This window comes from Saccopteryx bilineata, chromosome 2 (assembly GCF_036850765.1).
Source record: "Saccopteryx bilineata isolate mSacBil1 chromosome 2, mSacBil1_pri_phased_curated, whole genome shotgun sequence".
Taxonomy (NCBI): domain Eukaryota; kingdom Metazoa; phylum Chordata; class Mammalia; order Chiroptera; family Emballonuridae; genus Saccopteryx; species Saccopteryx bilineata.
Genome location: NC_089491.1, coordinates 258,896,767 through 258,918,727, shown reverse-complemented (window position 1 = coordinate 258,918,727; position 21,961 = coordinate 258,896,767). Strand labels below are relative to the sequence as shown.

Below are 21,961 nucleotides of genomic sequence, written 5' to 3'. Positions count from 1 at the left end.
TGGGCACATAAGATTGCACCTTTTGGCTCACATGTAGGTGAGCAACATGTCAGTTCCAGTGTGAAACACTCTTTTCACTCTGATATATAGCAACTGGGATGGCTGATCTCTCAGTCTGGGTCCTGAGTGACTACAATGAGCAGAGACGCTCCGATGACCTGCAAAGGATATATAGCATAAAGAAAATACACACCTTTGTTGTTCTAAATCACTGAGGTTTTTTGGGGTTTGCAGGATAACCTAGCTTGTCCTGTCTGATATGAGAATAATTTAGAAACACTTATAAAATAATTAGTTTAACATGATTAAAAACATTTTTTAAAAAAGAAGAGTGACTAGAAAGTCAAGGTGTAAGTATTAAGTATAGATTATAGTTTCAAGAAATGTGACTTACATTGGAGGTAAAGAAAGCATAGTAGCTAAAAAGGACTCAAGGTTGAAGGGAATTTTTTTCTAAAACAGGAGAGACCTCAAGACATTGCTAAGGTTGCTGAAGAAGTGAAAGAATCTAATATGAGAGTTAAAGACAGAAAAGAGGAGCTGCATAGAAGTTATTTATAATACCTAAGCTCTTTATCTTATAGGAAGTTTTACTTGATTTTTACCATTGCTGTCCTCGTAGGAATCCTACTTCCATTCTTTATACTAATTAAAAACCATTGAGTAAAAGGCCCCCCAAATTTTTCTCCAAAGAATAAAATACTTGCCCTCTATACTCCTTTTCAGTCCTGCTATCTTTCATCTTCATTAGCAGAAACCAAACATAGTTTATAAACACACTACAGTTGAAACAAGTCCCTAAAGTGGTGGAGGTCACTTAGCAATGCCCTTGTTTTTTTTTTTGTTTTTTTTTTAAAGTTTTTATTTATTCATTTTAGAGAGGAGAGGGAGAGACAGAGAGGAGAGACAGAGAGAGAGAAGGGGGGGAGGAGCTGGAAGCATCAACTCCCATATGTGCCTTGACCAGGCAAGCCCAGGGTTTCGAACCGGCAACCTCAGCATTTCCAGGTCAACGCTTTATCCACTGCGCCACCACAGGTCAGGCAGCAATGCCCTTGTAACCGGTCTCTCAGACAAAACTATGACCTATATTTGGTACATAATTTGTTCTTGAAAATGTGAACAAAGGCTGAATGTGCACAGGTCAAACAACGAAATTTCAGGTGAAGGAAAGTTCTTGTTCTACAATTATACCCAAGCTGTCAGATAGGATCTTCAAAGATATATGTTCAGCATTTTACATGTGTTCTGTAGTCTTATCATTTTCCTTCATTTATCAGGAGAAGACAAAGAAACAATCACACTGAAGATAAAGAGGTACTCTTTTGGGTAGGGCCAAGAATTTTTCATCTTATCGCAATTGTACTAGTTTATGAGACCTACATATCTTTTTTGCTAATATTAGCACTTCTCAAAGGCTAACAAGAATATAAGTATATGCTCAAATTTATTAGTAATAAAGGAAATAAATTCAAATAACAAGGAGCAAGCATGTCACACTTCTTAGATTAATAAAAATTACAGTGATGAAGAACGCTAAGTGCATTAATAGAGATGTGAGAAGTGGCAACATATCTGTGGAGGTACAGACTGATACCTTCACTCCAGGGAAGAATCTAGCAGGTTTTGGTCTAATCAACCATGTATACATCTTATTACCTCACATATCCATCCCTGAATATATATTCCAAAAAAATCCTCATACAGGCCCAGGAGGAAACAAATACAAAGGTCATGGAAACATGGCTGTGGCAGTGGGATGCTGAAGGCAACCTGGTTGCCCATTATTTGGGGAGTCAATTGGTAAAATGTTGTCAAAGAATTTGTTATCATTATAATTGTTGTCATTTCCCTATTTATCCATCTGCCTTTCTCTCAGTACTGTGAGCTTTTCAAAGGCAGGGATTGAAACTTATACATCTCTGTACTGAAATCATCATATACTATTCCTAGACCATAATAGGTATTCATTAAAATAAATTTAATAAAACTTTTAAGATTTAAAAACAAATGGTGTATATAAAGTCTGAGAATACAAGTTTAACTTCTACATAAAACAACAATTTGACAGTAATGGTAGCAATTTAACATTTTGATTTTCTCAGTTTGGACTTTCTTAGTTTGAATTCAGAGTCTTAGAGATAACAAAGCAATTGATGTTAGTTCAGAAATACTTAGGTGTGTCACAAAACTATGAGAAATGGCTGGACTTCTAAAATATAAGACAAATGCTAGAAAAGTCTAGTCCAGACTATTATAGATATCCTCTAATCAAATCACATTTCTAAGAAAAAAAATGTATTGTACATTCAATGAATGCAGTATCAAATAGGAAAAGACAGCTCAATGGGTTTGCATTATGATTAAAAAAAAAAAAAGAATCAGCCAGTCACCCTAATGTATGATGTCTAGAATCTACTAAGAGAAGCTATAATGGAAATGTCAGATGAAACTACTTCACTATTTGCCCTTAAAAGTGTTGTGCTGCATTTTAAAGGCACTTAGATATTTGGAATGGAAAATTGTAGTGACAAGGTCACATGATTTCTCTCAGAGGAAATCACAAGGAAAGGAGGAAAGGAAAGGAGAAGATACTATCTGGCAGTAAGTAGAGACAAAAAGACAGTTTTTAGCCCCAAACACTCTACTCCTGAGGTTTTTCTCTAATCACAACAAATCAACTGTCAGTGCATTTATCAGAAAAATGTCTTCCCACAATTCTGGTATTTTCAGTTAATTCTTTGTTCTCTTAGATGAATGCTTCAGAAAACAAAACAAACAAACAACAACAAAAAAAACAAGAACAGATGTGGAAGACATAATAATTTATTAGGAATCATAGAGTTGTGCTCTTTTTAGGGCAATCATGTCCTAAAGTGTAATCTCACAGGACACAAACATACCTCTAAACAATTCTCTTTTTATGAAGCAGAAGTAGAAGTAGAAAACTAGTAGTTGTAATTTTGTACTATACCATTTTGCATTAAAAGGGACAAATTTTGAACTAACTCTCCAGGATACTACTGTATTAACTATTTTTAGCTAAGAAAACAGAAATAGTGTATTTTACCCATCTGGAAAAGAATGGGGTTAAAATTTTCTCTTATTTCTTTTTGATAAGGATGATAGAAAGGAATCCCAACAAGTCACACAGCTAAAAGATAATACTCTATTTCTTTGGGGCAAGAACTAGAATTATTATTATAATGCTAGTCTCCAACCTTGCCTTCTACTGGTTTTTTTTTGAAAAACAAAAAAGAATTTATTTTTAACATGATGGATTTGGAAAATAAAAGGTAAAATTATCAAAATCCTGGAACCAAATGAACAAGCTTTGCAAAAACAAAAGAGAACACTTCTTCTCTGAGGATACACCAAATGGTGGACGAGGCGGGTGCTGTGGGTAGGTCTGGAGGCCCCAGGCCCTGTAACAGAAGCCCGCAGGCACTTCCATGGAGGATTCAGCAGTGGGGGTCAGGTCTTGACCAGGGCCAGGGCTAGGCCAAGAACAGTGTAAATCCCCATCACCAACCTGGGCCACCTGGGTCAAGGACATGAAGATCAAGTCCCTGAAGGAGATCTATCTCTTCTCCCTGCCTATCAAGGAATCTAAGACCACTGACTTTCCTGAGAGCATCCCTGAAGAATGAGGTTTTGAAGATTATGCTGGTGCAAAAGCAGACCCATACTGGCCAGAGGACCCAGTTCAAGGCATTTGTTGCCATTGGAGACTACTATAGGCATGTCAGTGTAGGTGTTAAGTATTTCAAAGAAGTAGCCACTGCCCTCTATGAGGCCATCATTCAAGCCAACCACTCTACTGTCCTTGTGGAGCAAGGCAAATGGGAAAACAAGATTGGCAAGCTGCACACCATTTCTTGCAAGGTGACCAGCCACTGTGGCTCTGTGTCGGAGCATCTCATCCCCACTCCCAGGCACTGGCGTCTCAGTCCCTGTGCCCAACAAGCTGCTGATGATGGCCAGTATCATTGCCTGCTATAATTAATCCCAGGGCTGCACTGCCATACTGGGCAACTTCTCCAAGGCCACCTCTGATGCCATCTCTAACACCCACAGCTACCTCACCCCCAATCTCTGGAAGGAGACCATGTTCCCTAAGTCTTCCTATCAGGAATTCACTGCCTATCTTGTGTAAAGGACACACAACAGAGTTTCTGTGCAGAATACATAGGCTCTAGCTGCAGCCATCACATAATTTTATACAAGAAAAATAAAGTGAATTAAGCCTGTTTTAAAAAAAAAAAGAAAGAAGAAGACAGTAACAAAATCTGTTACAGAGGAAACAGCACCCCCAAATAAAACTGTTCCTTGTATAACCTGTTTGGCATGATTTGCTACCCTGCAAATTTTATTGCTTCATATTCACTTGGAAATATCCCATAATTTTTGTGAACAGTAGATACGCTTTAAAAATGACAGGCCAGTGTTTCCTGGACTCAGGACCAACTCAGCTCTAGACTAAAGGTTCACTGTCAGGCCACACCAGAAGGCTGCCCTTGTCCTTCCATGTGACACTGGTTGTAATTACAGCAGAGTGTAGAATAGTAAGATGAGCAGCATCACCTACTTGTATTTCATAAGCATTATTTCTAATTTCCTCCTATTTCCCCTTCTCACCCTTGATCCTCTCACCACATTCACTGTGTAAGATCATAATACGACTTCTGTCTCTTCATACAGGGACTTCCTAGAGAGGATCTCTCTGCTCTGCTTGTGCTTCTGCTCTCCTGCCTGGTCCACACAGGATGGAGGTGATAAAAACCTGTACCTTTCTTCCAAGCCTCAGGATTATCAACCTAATTTAGACTTTATTTCCCTCAAGGACAAGTTGTTCATTTAACAAATAGTTATTGAGTATCTACTATTGTATGTGTGAAGCAGTATTCTAGGTGCTACGGAAACAACATAGAACAAAATACACAAAAAGTTCTGTTGTCATTGAACATCACTCCAATAGGAGGAAACAGATAATAATAATTAAAAAAATTAAATAAGACAATGATGGGGTCAGTACACTAGAATACATTGTGTGCTATGAAGACAAAGAGCAGGAAGGGAGATAGGGTGTATTGGCAATGGGATAATTTGAGCAGTCCTCATGAGGTTCCATGTGCCTGGAGCAGGGTTGGGAGTCACAAAAATGGAGGTTAGAGAATCAGGAGCTCACGCCGTGAGGGTTCTTGGTAAGAATCCTGGCTGTTGGCCCTGGCCGGTTGGCTCAGCAGTAGAGTGTTGGCCTGGCGTGTGGGGGACCCGGGTTCGATTCCCGGTCAGGGCACATAGGAGAAGCGCCCATTTGCTTCTCCACCCCCATCCCCTCCTTCCTCTCTGTCTCTCTCTTCCCCTCCCGCAGCCAAGGCTCCATTGGAGCAAAGATGGCCCGGGTGCTGGGGATGGCTCCTTGGCCTCTCCCCAGGCGCTAGAGTGGCTCTGGTCGTGGCAGAGCGACGCCCCGGAGGGGCAGAGCATCGCCCCCTGGTGGGCAGAGCTTCGCCCCTGGTGGGCGTGCTGGGTGGATCCCGGTCGAGCGCATGCGGGAGTCTGTCTGACTGTCTCTCCCCATTTCCAGCTTCAGAAAAAAAAAAAACAACAACAACAAAAAAAGAATCCTGGCTGTTGTTCTGTGTGAGATGGGAACTTCTTTTGATAATTTTGAGCAGCAGAGAGGTATACTCTGTTTTACTATTTTAACTGGGTCTTTTGATAGATGTCAATAGGTGTACCACATAAAAAGAATACCAAGATTAAGAGTTCAACACAGAGAGAGAGAAGATGGCAGCGGAGTAGGCGGATGCACAGACACCCAGCTCTCAACACCAAACTGGAATACAAATCAATTTAGAAAAAATCAGCATGAAAAACCAACACTGAACTGCAAGAACAGCTCTCAAAATCCAAGGAGCAAAGAGGAAGCCACAATAATCCTGGTAAGGAGTGCCTGAATCTCCTCTGCTTACAGGAAGGGAAGGAGGGGGGTGAGGCTGAGAGCCCAGAGAGGATTTCACAGAGGAAAAAGAGCAGAAACTACTGCTCACAGCCACTTACCTGGCAACCAGGGAGCAAGGTGGGTTGAAAAGACCAGCTTATCTCCCAAGTGGAAAAGACAGGGAGAGGGACAGACTCTGAGGGGCTAAGGTATGCAAGAAACAAAATAAAAACGCTGACTCATTCGTGCTGGAGGCGGCCATAGCTGGGGGAGGGACTGAACCTTTCACAAAACAGAGCTGAAGTGCTTCCGGATCAGAGATCTCCGGACATCTATCCAGCTCCAATCAGCACAACAAGACACAGCTGAAAACAAGAAGTGGGGAGGAGGGGCAGTAACTCAGGTCTCCATGGAGATCTGAGATACACCTCCCCCTACTGAAGCTGAGAGAAAAAACCCTGCCCCCAGTGAGATTAGTTGGAGGAAGAGACCTTCAGAGTCTCAGGTTACACCCACAGCATTCCTGGATACAGTTTCAAGGAAGCCCCCTGCTGAGATCAGTTAACAAGACTATCACCTGTTAAGAAAACAAACAAATCAAGACTTCAAAGCTGCCCAAATCCGAAAGTGGATTGCAAATAATAGCTGATACCAACCCACGAAGACCTAAAAATAACACAACTGAAAACTGGAGGCAGACAACACCAAGCCTAGACTCAATCAACTCTACAAATAAAAAAAAAAGAAGAAGATGAGAAAACAAAGGAGTGCAATCCAAATGAAACCACAAGAGACACTTTCGAGAGATGAACTGAGTGATATGAAAATAATCAAACTTCCAGATACAGAGTTCAAAATAATGATTGTAAGGATGCTTAGGGATCTTAGAACAACAATGGAGGGGGAGTTTGAAAACCTAAATAAAGAAATAGCAAGTATAAAAAAAAATCAGTTGGAGACTACAAATACAATATCAGAAATAAAGACCACAATGGAAGGAATTAAAAACAGGATAGATAGAGCAGAGGATCGAATCAGCGAGTTAGAAGACAACTGGAATGAAGGCATGAAAGCAGAGAAGAAAAGAGAAAAAAGACTCAAAAAGTCAGAGGAAACTCTTAGAGAGCTCTGTGACAACATGAAGAGAAATAACATCCGCATCATAGGGGTTCCTGAAGAAGAAGAAAAAGAACAAGGGATAGAGACTTTGTTCAATCATATCATAGCTGAAAACTTCCCTAAATTAATGCAAGAGAAACTCTCACAAATCCAAGAAGCACAGAGGACTCCATTAAAGAGAAACCCAAAGAAACCTACACCAAGACACATCATAATTAAAATACCAAAGCTAAGCGATAAAGAGAAAATATTAAAAGCTGCAAGAGAAAAAAAAGTTATCACCTACAAAGGAGCCCCCATAAGGATGACATCTGACTTCTCAACAGAAACACTTGAGGCCAGAAGGGAATGGCAAGAAATATTCAAAGTAATGCAGAACAAGAACCTACAACCAAGACTACTTTATCCAGCAAGGCTATCATTTAAAATTGAAGGAGAAATAAAAAGCTTCCCAGACAAAAAACAACTCAAGGAATTCATTACAACCAAACCAATGCTGCAGGAAATATTAAGGGGCCTGGTGTAAACAGATAAAGTGGGAAAAGAATACAGAAAAAAAAAAAGAAAAAGGAATACACCTTTAAAGAAGAAAATGGCAATAAACAACTACATATCAATAATAACCTTAAATGTAAATGGATTAAATGATCCAATCAAAAGACATAGGGTAGCTGCATGGATAAGAAAACAGGACCCATACATATGTTGTCTACAAGAGACACACCTTAGAACAAAAGACACACACAGATTGAAGGTAAAAGGATGGAAAAAAATGTTTCATGCAAACGGAAATGAAAAAAAAGCTGGGGTAGCAATACTTATATCAGACAAATTGGACTTTAAAACAAAGGATATAGTAAGAGATAAAGAAGGCCACTACATAATGATAAAGGGAGTAATCCAACAGGAAGATATAACTATTATAAATATCTATGCACCTAATATAGGAGCACCCAAATATATAAAACAGACTTTGATGGATTTAAAGGGCGAGATCAACAGCAATACTATAATAGTAGGGGATTTCAATACCCCACTAACATCACTAGATAGATCCTCAAGAAAGAAAATTAACAAAGAAACAGCAGACTTATTGGAAACACTAGATCAACTCGATTTAATAGATATCTTCAGAACCTTTCACCCTAAAGCAGCAGAATATACATTCTTTTCAAGTGCTCATGGTACATTCTCTAGGATAGACCACATGTTAGGGCACAAAAGTGCTCTCAACAAATTTAAGAAGACTGAAATCATATCAAGCACTTTCTCCGATCACAACGGCATGAAACTAGAAATGAATCACAGCAGAAAAGCTCAAAAATTCTCAAACACATGGAAACTAAATAGCAGGGTGTTAAATAATAATGAATGGATTAAGAATGAGATCAAAGAAGAAATAAAGAAATTCCTAGAAACGAATGACAATGAACATACAACAACTCAAAATTTATGGGACACAGCGAAAGCAGTGCTGAGAGGGAAGTTCATAGCACTACAGGCACACTTTCAGAAGCTAGAAAAAGCTCAAATAAACAACTTAACCCTGCATCTAAAAGAATTAGAAAAAGAACAGCAAGTAAAGCCCAAATGTAGTAGAAGGAAGGAAATAATAAAGATCAGAGCAGAAATAAATGACATAGAGGCTAAAGAAACAATACAGAGGATCAATGAAACTAGGAGCTGGTTCTTTGAAAAGGTAAACAAGATTGATGCACCTTTAAGTAGACTCACCAAGAAAAAGAGAGAGAGGACTCAAATAAATAAAATTAGAAATGAGAGAGGAGAAATAACAACTGACACAACAGAAATACAAAATATTGTAAGAAAATACTATGAAGAACTGTATGCCAAAAAACTAGAAAACCTAGATGAAATGGACAAATTCCTTGAAACGTACAATCTTCCAAAAATCAATCTGGAAGAATCAGAAAACTTAAACAGACCAATTACACCAAAGGAGATCGAAACAGTTATCAAAAAACTCCCAACAAAGAAAAGTCCGGGGCCCGATGGCTTCACAACGGAATTCTACCAAATATTCAAAGAAGAACTAACTCCTATCCTTCTCAAACTATTTCAAAAAATTCAAGAGGAAGGAAGACTTCCAAACTCCTTTTATGAGGTGAGCATAATTCTGATTCCAAAACCAGGCAAAGACCACACAAAGAAAGAAAATTATAGGCCAATATCTCTGATGAATATAGATGCTAAAATCCTCAACAAAATATTAGCAAACCGGATCCAACAATATATGGAAAAAATCATACACCATGATCAAGTGGGATTTATTCTGGGGAGGCAAGGCTGGTACAATATTCGTAAATCAATCAATGTGATTCATCACATAAACAAAAAGGAGAAAAACCATATGATAATTTCAATAGATGCAGAAAAAGCATTTGATAAAATCCAGCACCCATTCATGATCAAAACTCTCAGCAAAGTGGGAATACAGGGAACATACCTCAACATGATAAAAGCCATCTATGAGAAACCCACAGCCAACATCATACTCAATGGGCAAAAATTAAAAGCAATACCCTTAAGATCAGGAACAAGGCAGGGGTGCCCCCTTTCACCACTCTTATTTAACATAGTCCTGGAAGTCCTAGCCACAGCAATCAGACAAGAAGAAGAAATAAAAGGCATTCAAGTTGGAAAAGAAGAAGTAAAACTATCATTATTTGCAGATGATATGATATTGTATATAGAAAACCCTAACGTCTCAGTCAAAAAACTACTGGACCTGATAAATAAATTCAGCAAAGTGGCAGGATATAAAATCAATACTCAGAAATCAGAAGCATTTTTATACACCAACAATGAACAGTCAGAAAGAGAAATTAAGGAAACAATCCCCTTCACAATTACAACCAAAAAAATAAAGTACCTAGGAGTAAACTTAACCAAGGAGACTAAAGACTTGTACTCGGAAAATTACAAAACATTGATAAAAGAAATCAAGGAAGATACTAACAAGTGGAAGCATATACCGTGCTCATGGTTAGGAAGAATAAACATCATTCAAATGTCTATATTACCCAAAGCAATTTATAAATTCAATGCAATACCAATTAAAATACCAATGACATACTTCAAAGATATAGAACACATATTCCAAAAATTTATATGGAACCAAAAAAGGACACGAATAGCCTCAGCAATCTTAAAAAAGAAGAATAAAGTGGGAGGTATCACACTTCCTGATATCAAGTTATACTACAAGGCCATTGTACTCAAAACAGCCTGGTACTGGCATAAGAACAGACATATAGATCAATGGAATAGAACAGAGAACCCAGAAATAAACCCACAGTTCTATGGACAACTGATATTTGACAAAGGAGGTAAGGAAATACAATGGAGTAAAGACAGCCTCTTTAACAAATGGTGTTGGGAAAATTGGACAGCTACCTGCAAAAAAATGAAACTAGATCACCAGCTTACACCACTCACAAAAATAAACTCAAAATGGATAAAAGATTTGAATGTAGGCCGTGAAACCATAAGCATCTTAGAAGAAAACATAGGCAGTAAGCTCTGGGACATCTCTCGGAGCAATATATTTGCTGATTTATCTCCACGGGGAAGTGAAATAAAAGACAGGATAAACAAATGGGACTATATCAAACTAAAAAGCTTTTGCACAGCTAAAGACAACAAGAACAGAATAAAAAGACAAACTACACAATGGGAGAACATATTTGACAATATGTCTGATAAGGGGTTAATAACCAAAATTTATAAAGAACTTGTAAAACTCAACACCAGGAAGACAAACAACCCAATCCAAAAATGGGCAAAAGAGATGAATAGACACTTCTCCAAAGAGGACATACAGATGGCCAATAGGCATATGAAAAAATGCTCAACATCACTAATCATTAGAGAAATGCAAATTAAAACCACAATGAGATATCACCTTACACCAGTCAGAATGGCACTTATCAACAAAACAACACAGAATAAGTGCTGGCGAGGATGTGGAGAAAAGGGGACCCTCCTGCACTGCTGGTGGGAATGCAGACTGGTGCAGCCACTGTGGAAAACAGTATGGAGATTCCTCAAAAAACTGAAATTCGAACCGCCTTTTGACCCAGCTATCCCACTTTTAGGAATATACCCCAAGGACACCATAGAACGGCTCAAAAAGGAGAAATGCACCCGCATGTTTGTGGCAGCATTGTTCACAATAGCGAAGATCTGGAAACAGCCCAAGTGTCCGTCAGAGGACGAGTGGATTAAAAAACTTTGGTACATATATACTATGGAATACTACTCAGCCATAAGAAATGATGACATCGGATCATTTACAATAGCATGGATGGACCTTGATAACATTATACAGAGTGAAATAAGTAAATCAGAAAAAAAACTGAGATGAATCCATACATAGAAGGGACATAAAAATGAGACTCAGAGACATGAACAAGAATGTGATGGCAACAGGGGCGGGGGGGGGGGTTGGGGGGGGGGGGGGGGGGGTGAAGAAGGAGAGAGGGGTTAGGGGAGGGGAGGGGCACAAAGAAAACCAGATAGAAGGTGACAGAAGACAATTTAACTTTGCGGGAGGGGTATACAGCACAATCAAATGTCAAAATAATCTAGAGATATTTTCTCTCAACATATGTACCCTGATTTATCAATGTCACTGCATTAAATTTAATAAAAAAATATTAAAAAAAAAAAAGAATGCCAATAATTTTGAGTCACTCTCCCTTTATGATTAACAAAGTTCCTTAGCACACTTAAAGCTCTACTAAGTTTACATTTTAACCCTGGATGTCATATACCTGTTATGCCCATAAAACCCTTTTATGATTGAAACACCTTCTGACATCTCACTGAATACAGTTAGAACTCAATCCAAGCCTGACCTGTGGTGGCGCAGTGGATAAAGCGTCAACCTGGAAATGCTGAGGTTGCCGGTTCGAAACTCTGGGTTTGCCTGGTCAAGGCACATATGGGAGTTGATGCTTCCTGCTCCTCCCCCCCCCTTCTCTCTCTCTCTCTCTGTTTCTCTCTCTCCTTTCTAAAATTAATAAATAAAATAAAAACAAAAAAAATTTAAAAAAAACTCAATCCAGGAAACACTGAGCTAGGTGATCTTTAAGGTCCTTTGAGATCTAATAGTCTAAGATTCTGTATCAAAAACATTTCAATAAAAGATTCCTCGCTAAATTTATATTATACAGGATCAACAAAAGTTGCTATGAAAAATAGATGAAACAAATTCAGGCTTTAGATATCTATCCTTTCTTTTTTGCCAAAGTTAAATAATAACAAAGAGAAAACAGTACTTGGAAGCAAAATCAGGGCTAAAATCAACAAACCGTGAGACTAGGCGAAGTCAAAGTTAATGTTATCAATTCAAGCAGAGAACCCTCAATGGCTCTTATTTGTCACATAAGAGCAGTTCTACAACTTGAACTAAACTAATACAACCCTGCAGCCATTTTGTATCTAACACAAATGTTTATCTCAACTACTGACTTTGTAAATTAGACTTTATGCAAACAATAGTTCTGAGCCACTAACCTAGAAAAATAGTTTTCCACACTGAAGCAATGTTAAATTAAAGTTACATTTTTCAAAGCAATATATTCATTATCCAATTTGTTTCTTTGATCTTCTCTGTTCACATCAAAGTATCTCAAATAAGTCTCATATGTCCACAATATCTTAGTCACTGAAACTTAATTCAAACAGCCCATTTCTATAGTTTATCTTTATACAAATAACTATGAGGTATCCCTCTTAAAGTTAAAAAATATGTATAAAATATAATCAGTCTTAATGAAGAGAATTAGACTAACAAATGTAGGCATAAAACTGCCATTTGCTAAGGGTCCCATCACATACTGTATACAAGTCAGTTAAGTCCTAAGGCAGAGATTGGCCATATATTAGACTGAGAAGTCTGATTTTTGTGTCCTAATGGCAGGTAAAGATGAAAAATCTGATTTTTGTGTCCTAATGGCAGGTAAAGATGAAAAATCTATCATTACACAGGGCCTAACAGGTAATAAAGAACTAAGACTTTCCTCATGGGAAGGGATGATTCATGACCCTGAGAATGACTGACAGAAGTCAGCCTCTCCTGAGACCATGAGAGCACACAATGTAGCTGACAAGTGAGCATACTAGGTGCAGGGTGGGATGCAAATTATAGAGCCTAAATAAGGAGTGGGTCAGGAATTAGAACTGGCAAGGACAAGGAAAAGGAAGGCAGGCAAGCAGAGAAGGTGGTCTGGAAGAATTCCAGAGTAAGGGTTAAGTTGTACAAACTGTGTTTATTTTATTGATTGATTTTAGAGAGAGAGATATCGATTTGTTGTTCCACTTATTTATGCATTCATTGGTTGATTCTTGTATGTTTCTTAACCAGGAACTGAACCCACAACTTTAACATTTCTGGACAACACTCTAACCAACTGAACTACCTAGCCAGGGTTAACAAAGTGGTTTTTAAGGAAGTCAGGGGATAGGCTTTCATAGTAAAGCTTTATGTTCGATGCTGAATAAGTTGAATGAGAGATAAATGAGACAGTTCCTGACATCAAGAAATAAACAATAATAATGACTAACATCTATTATATCCTTACTGAGTACGATACATGACATTAGTGTGTTAGATGCTTTTAATCTCTTTAATCGCCTGTGAAGTATTTTATTTTTTTATCTACATTTTACAATTTTATTTTATTTATTTTTTAGTTTTTTTGTGGCAGAGACAGAGAGAGTCAGACAGACAGGAAGGGAGAGAGATGAGAAACATCAATTCTTCCTGCGGCTCCTTAGTTAAGTTCATTGATTGATTTCTCATATGTGCCTTGACGGGGGGGGGGGGGGGCTACAGCAGACTGAGTGACCCCTTGCTCGAGCCAGCGACCTTGGGCTTAAGCTGGTGAGCCTTGCTCAAACCAGATGAGCCCACACTTAAGCTGGCGACCTCGTGGTCTCAAACCTGGGTCCTCCACATCCCAGTCCGATGCTCTATCCACTGCGCCACTGCCTGGTCAGGCTTTATCTACATTTTAAAGATGAATAAACAAAGGTTTAGAGAACTTGAATAGCTAAGCCAAGATTTTAAAGAAATAACAAAACTGTACTCATACATCTTAATAGCAAAAAACCAACAAAAACTCTATTAAAAAATGGACAGAAGATCTGAACAGACATTTTTTCAATTTAAGACATACTGATGTCCAACAGGTACATGAAAAGATGCTCAATATCCCTAATCAACAAATTAGGGAAATGAAAATCAAAATCACAATGAGATATCACCTCACATCTAGTAAATGCTAGTATCAAAAAAAACAAGAAACAGGCCCTTGCCGGTTAGCTCAGTGGTAGAGTGTTGGCCTGGTGTGTGGAAGCCCCGGGTTCGATTCCCAGCCAGGGCATGCAGGAGAAGTGCCCATCTGCTTCTCTACCCTTCCCCCCTCTCCTTTCTCTCTCTCTCTCTCTTCCCCTTCCACAGCCAAGGCTCCATTGGAGCAAAGTTGGCCCAGGCGCTGAGGATGGCTCCATGGCCTCCACCTCAGATGCTAGAATGGCTCCGGTTGTAGCGGAGCAATGCCCCAGATGGGCAGAGCATCACCCCCTGGTGGGTATGGTGGGTGGATCCCGGTTAGGCACATGCGGGAGTCTGTCTGCCTGCCTCGCCCCAACCCCTGCTTCTCACTTTGGAAAAATACAAAAAAAAAGAAAAAAAAAAAAGACAAGAAACAGGTGTTGGCAAGAATGTGGAGAAATAAACCTTTGTGCACTGTTGAAGGGAATGTAAATTGATACAGCCACTATGGGAAACAGTATGGAGAATCCTCCAAAAATTAAAAATATAATGACCATATTATCCAGAAATCTCACCTCTGGCTATTTACCCAAGTAATTTGAAAAAACAAATGCACCTTCATGTTCATTGCAGCATTATTTATAATAGCCATGATATGGAAACAAGCTAAGGTCAATCAATAGATGAGTAGAGAAAGATGTGGTGCATATATACATAAAATGGCAAATATACCATATAAAAAAGAATGAAATCTTGTCATTTATTGCAACATGAATGGACTTTGAGGATGTAACGGTAAGTAAAATAAGACAGAGAAAGACAAATACTGTACAATCTCATTTATATACAACAGCAACAAAAACAAACTCATAGATACAGAGAAACAGGTATGTTGCCAGAGGTAGGCAATGGGGGGTGGTCAAAATAATACTTTCAATTAGAAAATAAATAAGTCATTGGATATAATGTACAGCATGGTGGCAATAGTAATACTGTATTGTATATTTGAAAGTTGGTAAGAGAATATAGCTTAAAAGTTTTCATCATAAGAAAAAAATGTATAACTATATATGGTGATGAATGTTAACTACAGTGATTGTGGTAATCATTTCACAATATATACAAATATTAAATCATTATGTTGTATTCCTGAAATAAAATTTATATTTCATTTATACCTCATTATAAACTTTTTACAATAAAAATCTAATAGATTTGTGCTTCACATATTAAAATACATTATTATATACAATAGTCTGAAATAAATATCTCATGGCTAGTGACACAAAAATGAAGAGCAAGCAAAAAAAGTCAGAAATATGTATATCGCTTTTTCTTTAATAAGAACATTTCGTTCTGAACTGGGACTATTTCATTACATACAGATGCATTCTACCTTTTATTTCATATAATTATCCTACTTTCCTATATCTACACTATTCAGCATGTTTCTGTGTCAATTTTTACATACATGTGGAACAAAACAAACAAAAGAATGTAGTGCTTTGTATTCTTAACAGAGTGATGTTGATAGATCAATAAGCCTGGAGTATATAATGTTTTTCATTAAACTCTCCTCAGAGTCTATCTGGCAAAAGGTCATGTTGACACAGCATTTAAGGAAGGCTGACCAGAGAGAATGAAGCTTGATCTAAAGCTTGATCTCAGAACAAAAAGAGTAGGAGGTTAGTTCAGGCTAGAAGATAGGATCCACAAACAGAATGGTAGTCAATGAGACGGGAAAGGCAATTAGGAGCTGAATCAGGAAGGGCCAGGGCTAATGAGATCAGACTTTGATTTGTGGTGATTCACTGATAGATTTGATACAGGGGAGAATGCTGAGTTGAGATTTGCACTTTGAAATTCTGCACTGAAGTCTTAGAGAGAATGAATCAAAAGGAGAGAGTGAGCCAGCAAAAGTCCTAACTCAGACACTGTTGTCGCTTCCATCATTTGTGAAACAATAAAGAAATAAACAAAATAATTTTTAAATTTGTTCATGGGAAGATGATGCGGGTCTTCTGGTTAGAAAAACAAAGGATATTTTTAAAATATAGATATATGCATATATATTTCATATGTATAATATATATCAACGTGTGTGTGTTTGTGTGTATGAAAATATTTCTAGTGCCTGACCTGTGGTGGTGCAGTGTATAGAGCATCAAACTGGAATGCTGAGGTCACCAGTTCGAAGCCCCGAGCTTGCCCAGTCAAGGCACATATGAGAGGCAACTACTACAAGTTGATGCTTCCCTTCCCCCCACCCTTTCTCTTTTTCCTCTCTCCAAAGTCAATAAATAAAATATAAAAAATAAATAAAAAAAAAAAAACATCTCTAGTGATTTCTGAATTGTTCTTTATTTCCTCTCACAGATAACAATACTGAATATTAGGTCAAACCATATGAAACTACCAATATTCTTTGATTTTTGACCTACAAAACAGTAATTTAAACAAGATAATCTACTTTTATCCAAAAGCTCCTTGGAAATAAGACAATATGTAAATACTCAGTATTTATAAAATAGAATTTACATCAAATATTTCACAAATAACCCGTAAGAAATAAACTGGTTAAACATACATTTATATAGCCCGTGTCCATTTTTTAAATGTGATTTTGAGAAATTATTATTATTAGCAACTTGCCCAAATTAAACGATTCATGGAACTCAATGACTAATGGATTGCTCAACTGAATCAAGCAGATGTCTTTTGTGGGGTCATGCATACCATGTATCCATCTTTCAATTTTTTTGCCTATGTGAAGACTAGTAACTATAGTTTCTCAAATGGCTCATCACTGCTCATTGATTCACTTCCTCCCAATCAGTCTTTGTGGAAGGAAGACATGAGAAGAGGTGGGTACCAGGTCATCTGTTGAAATGTTTCCTCAAAGAAGGGACCTTAGTTTCCACATCTGCAAAGCAGAGATGATATCCCTACTTCTGTGGTTTACTGTAAGGATTAGAACAGATACTGTATGCATCCCATGGGATACAAGAGAGGCTTAGTAAATACTAGCTATTGTTATTATGTCACAGCTTTACTAAATGACCAGTATCACTCCTCAAAAATTATCTCCTATGCTAACTTTTTGATGATTGACCTATATCAACTAATTTATAAACTTAAAATTCTTTTTTTTTATTTAGTACTTTTCTGAAGTGAGAAACGGGGAAGCAGAGAGACTCTTGCATGCACCCAACCGGGATCTGCCCAGCAAGCCCACTAGGGGTGATGCTCTGCCCATCTGGGGTGTAGTTCTGTTGCAATCGGAGTCATTCTAGCACCTGTAGTGGAGGCCATGAATCCATCCTCAGCGCCCAGGACAACTTTACTCCAATGGAGCACTGGCTGCAGAAGAGGAAGAAGAGAGAGACAGAGAGGAAGAAGAGGGGAAAGGGTGGAGAAGCAGGAATTGAACCTAGGACTTCCACACACAGGACCGATGCTCTACCATTGAGTCAGCCGGCCAGGGCTTAAACTTAAAATTCTTAATTTCACTTAAACGTAGAATCTAAAGAACAAAATAAATCAAAAAATAAAATAGAAACAGACCCATAGCTATAGAAAACAGACTGATGGCTGCCAGAGGGGACAGGGGTTGGGTTACTGATGAAAAAGGTAAAGGGATTAAGAACTATTAATTAGTAGTCACAAAATAGTAACAGGAGTATGAAGTACAGCATTGGGAATACAGTTAATATTGTAATAACTATGTATGGTGCTAGGTGGGTATTTAAAATATCAGGGGGACCACTTTGTGAAGTATATGATTGTCTAACCACTATGCTGTACACCTGAAACTAATATAAAATAATATTGATTGTAAACTAAAATTGAAAAATAAAGCTTAAAATTAAAACAATAAAACTTAAAATTCTTGAAATAAGACAAATAAATAATAGGGAGAGTAATGTTGAAACAAAAAGTAAGAGTCATTTTGGCCAAAATAACATAGTGAATGAGACAGATACTCAGAACAACTATGTAGTAACCACTGAATCATAAAAATCTTAGGGTAGGAGATGGCATTGAAAAGTTCTCATTAATATTTCTTCAATAGTACCCAGATGGGGGTGAGGCAGTCTGAATATTTCAGGGATAGGAATAATTATTAGAATTATTAAAATAATCCTTCTTGTAGATTTTTGTGGAAATTGTATGGAAATAAAAATGTGAAAGTGCCAGGTAAACTGATTGTAGTCACACTTTCTTTGTCCCTTCTTCTTCTGAGGACATGGGTAAGTTCATCACTTCCTCAAAAGAAATCATTTTGAAAACAATACCGATTAAGGTACTTACAACCTGAGTGTATCATTTGCAGGCATGCTCATTTATGAGATAATTAAGCCATCACACTGTGGTAGAATGCACTGACAGCTGTAATTCTTTACTCCTCTACTGAGGACGTGGTGCTGACTCTGGGCTTAGGCCAATAAGACGTTAGCAAATGGGATACAAGCAGAAGCTTGCCAAGTGCTTCCTCCTCTGCCTCCATCATAAAAGAATGCCCAAGGGGACCCAGTGGAGGATGGGACACATGAAACAGAGAACGCTCAACACAGTCATCCCAGGGGAAGTTTCACATACGTGAGAAGCTAGGCAAGATCAGGGAAGCCACCTAGCCACCAACCAGTCGACCTCAGCTAACTGCAGACATGTAAGCCCTGCTGAGCCTAGCTCTGATCAGATATGTAAGCAAAAATCTGTGTATTTTTTTGTCCTACTTTTCTCAATCCCTACACACCCCTCTCACCTAGACCACTTCCAGACAGCTGTTAGTCTATTCTCTATGTATGCATTTGTCTCTATTTTTCTAGTTAATTCATTTTACTTATTAGATTCCACACATGAGTGAAATCATATGGTATTTTGTCTGACTGGCTTATTTTACTTAGCGTAATACTCTCCAGGTCCATCCATGCTGTCACAAAGGCAGTGTGGTGATTGCTGGGGAAGGGGGCCGGAGAGACGGAGGTCAAAAAGGGTATAGGGAGGCCCTGACCAGTTAGCTCAGCGGTAGAGCATCAGCCGGGAATGTGGAAGTCCCGGGTTTGATTCCTGGTCAGGGCACACAGGAGATACACTCATCTGTTTCTCCACCCTTCCTCTCCATCTCTCTCTTCCCCTCCTGCAGCCAAGGCTTCATTGAAGCAAAGTTGGCCTGGGTGCTGAGAACAGCTCCATGGCCTCCGCCTCAGGTGCTAGAATGGCTCTGGCCACAATGCAGCAACATCCCAAATGGGCAAAGCCTTGCCCCCTGGTGGGTATGCCAGGTGGATCCCAGTTGGGTGCGTGCAAGAGTCTGTCTGACTGCCTCCCCACTTCTTACTTTGGGGGAAAAAAAAAAGAGGGTATAGAGAGAATAAATGGTGATGGATGAACACATGATGGGGGGGGGTGAATGCATAATACAGTGTACAGAGATGTGTTGTAGAATTGGGCACCTGAAATCTGTATAATTATGTTAACCAGCATCACCCTAATAAAAGCAATTTTTAAAATTATGTGTATTGTTGTATGTCACTGAGGTTTTGTGGTTGTTTTGTCATACAGCATTACTAGAGCAACAGAAAAGTGATACACATGATTATTAAACATGTAAAATATGTGTACTCACTAACCTTATAAAAGTCCAAATCCTACCAGAATGACTTAACTACATGACAACATCTCAACAATGACATGAGTTGTGTATGTCTGAACAAGGGTTTGGAAAATCACTGTTCTTCTGGTGTTTGTAAGCAGTTAAATTTTGACAGCATTAAATCATATATGGGGCCTTTGCTGTTTTATTACTTCTAAACTCAAAATCAGAAGACATCAAGGATATAGAGTTGCTAAGATGATATCCATTTGAGAATATTACCTTGTATAATAGTTAACTTTCTAGGTGCATGTGGAGGAGTAGCAGGGTACTGTATGAAATGCTGGGCTGAATGACCTACAGTATCTTTCCTATTTCCAATTTCTGTGATTTTTTTTTATTATTCTATACCTTGAAAGAAGCCAGATGGTGAACTATACAGAAACACTGGTTTCTAGAGAGAAGAAAAAGCAGCTGGATTTCTATTCCTATTTCCTGGAAAGATTTCTCCAGTATTTGAGAGTCTAATCTTGGCATATCAATCTAGAAAAAATTTCATAAGCTGGGAAATCCATTTCTTTCAAAAGCCACTCAAGACACTAAAACAGCTAGGTGCCAGAGCAAGTCACACTTAGCAAATGGGAACAAATCAAGGGAAAATATCTGTTTCTGAAATTTGGTAGGAGGCTGACCCAAGTCACTGCTTTCTTGTGATCCTCTATGTCCAATTCTTTCCTTAGCCAAGAGAAATATAGTATATCAAGAAGAAAACATGGATGTCTGAGATCATAATAGCGAATGAGCTAAGTTTAGTGGTCGGCAAACTCATTAGTCAACAGACCAAATATCAACAGTATGATTGAAACTTCTTTTGAGAGCCAAATTTTTTAAACTTAAACTATATAGGTAGGTACATTCCTTATTGAGGTAGCACCCACACATGGTATTTTGTGGAAGAGCCACACTCAAGGGGCCAAGGAGCTGCATGTGGCTCGCGAGCTGCAGTTTGCTGACCAGGGCAGTGAAGACATATAAAATATGTTGAGTTCTTCAGAGGAAGCTGATTGCATATGTTAACCTAGTAGTACTATCAATCCTATTGTTCAATCAGCGCACAGGAATTAAACCCGCAGTACCTAATCAGAAAGAGGCATTCTCTAGATTTATTAAAGCCAATAACATCAATTATAGATTCTAAGTTCAAGTACCTTTCCTAAAGGTTTCAGTAATTGGTTTTGCAATTTCTCTAAAATGATTTATATCCCACATTCCTACATAAGAGTACAGAATATAGATCTAGTCCTTTGGGACTAGAGCTGGTCAGCTGCAGTAAAATCCTTTTACTGGCATACCATTAAGAACAGGTTCTTTTTTGTTCATTTAGAATGGAGATGCATACTCTCTACTCAAGAGATTAAAAAACAAATGGAATATATGAACCAGATTAATGGTCTGGCCCCTGCAGCCTTAGTGGAGAGTTTACTTAAAATGAAAGCTCTGGAATCTGATTCAACTTTTTATTTTTTGTTTTATCTTATTTTATTTTATTTTATTTTTAGAAAGAGGAAGAGAAAGAGCAAGAGAGACAGGAAGGGAGAGAAATGGGAAGCATCAATTTGTAATTGTGTCACTTTCGTTGTTCCTTGATTGCTTCTTTTATGTGCCTTGACTGGGGGTGGGGAGAGCTCAAGATGAGCCAGTGACCCCTTGTTTCAAGTCAGTGACCACGGGATCATATTGATGATCCCATGCTCAAGCTAGTGACCTTAGACTGAAGCTGGCAAGCCTGTGCTCAAGTCAGAAGAGCCCCACTCAAACCAGCAACCTTGGGGTTTTGAACTGGGGAACTCAGCATCCCAGGTCAACACTCTATCCACTGTGTCACCACTGATCAGGTCTGATCCAACTTTTTAGATTTAACTAAGGTTCTCACTAGAATGGCCCTTATAACAGCACTGGTACCAAAATCCTCCAGCTCATTCTTTCCAAGGCTACT

General features: G+C 38.4%; 1 protein-coding gene and 1 pseudogene across 3 annotated transcripts in view; one reads left to right on the top strand and one right to left on the bottom strand.

The window, feature by feature from the left end:
• The window catches only part of TTC28 (tetratricopeptide repeat domain 28), a 698,236-nt gene that overhangs the window by 280,053 nt on the left and 396,222 nt on the right, over window positions 1-21,961 (bottom strand). The gene's annotated exons all lie outside the window — the stretch shown is intronic.
• LOC136324170 (small ribosomal subunit protein uS5 pseudogene) lies at window positions 3,379-4,192 on the top strand (annotated as a pseudogene).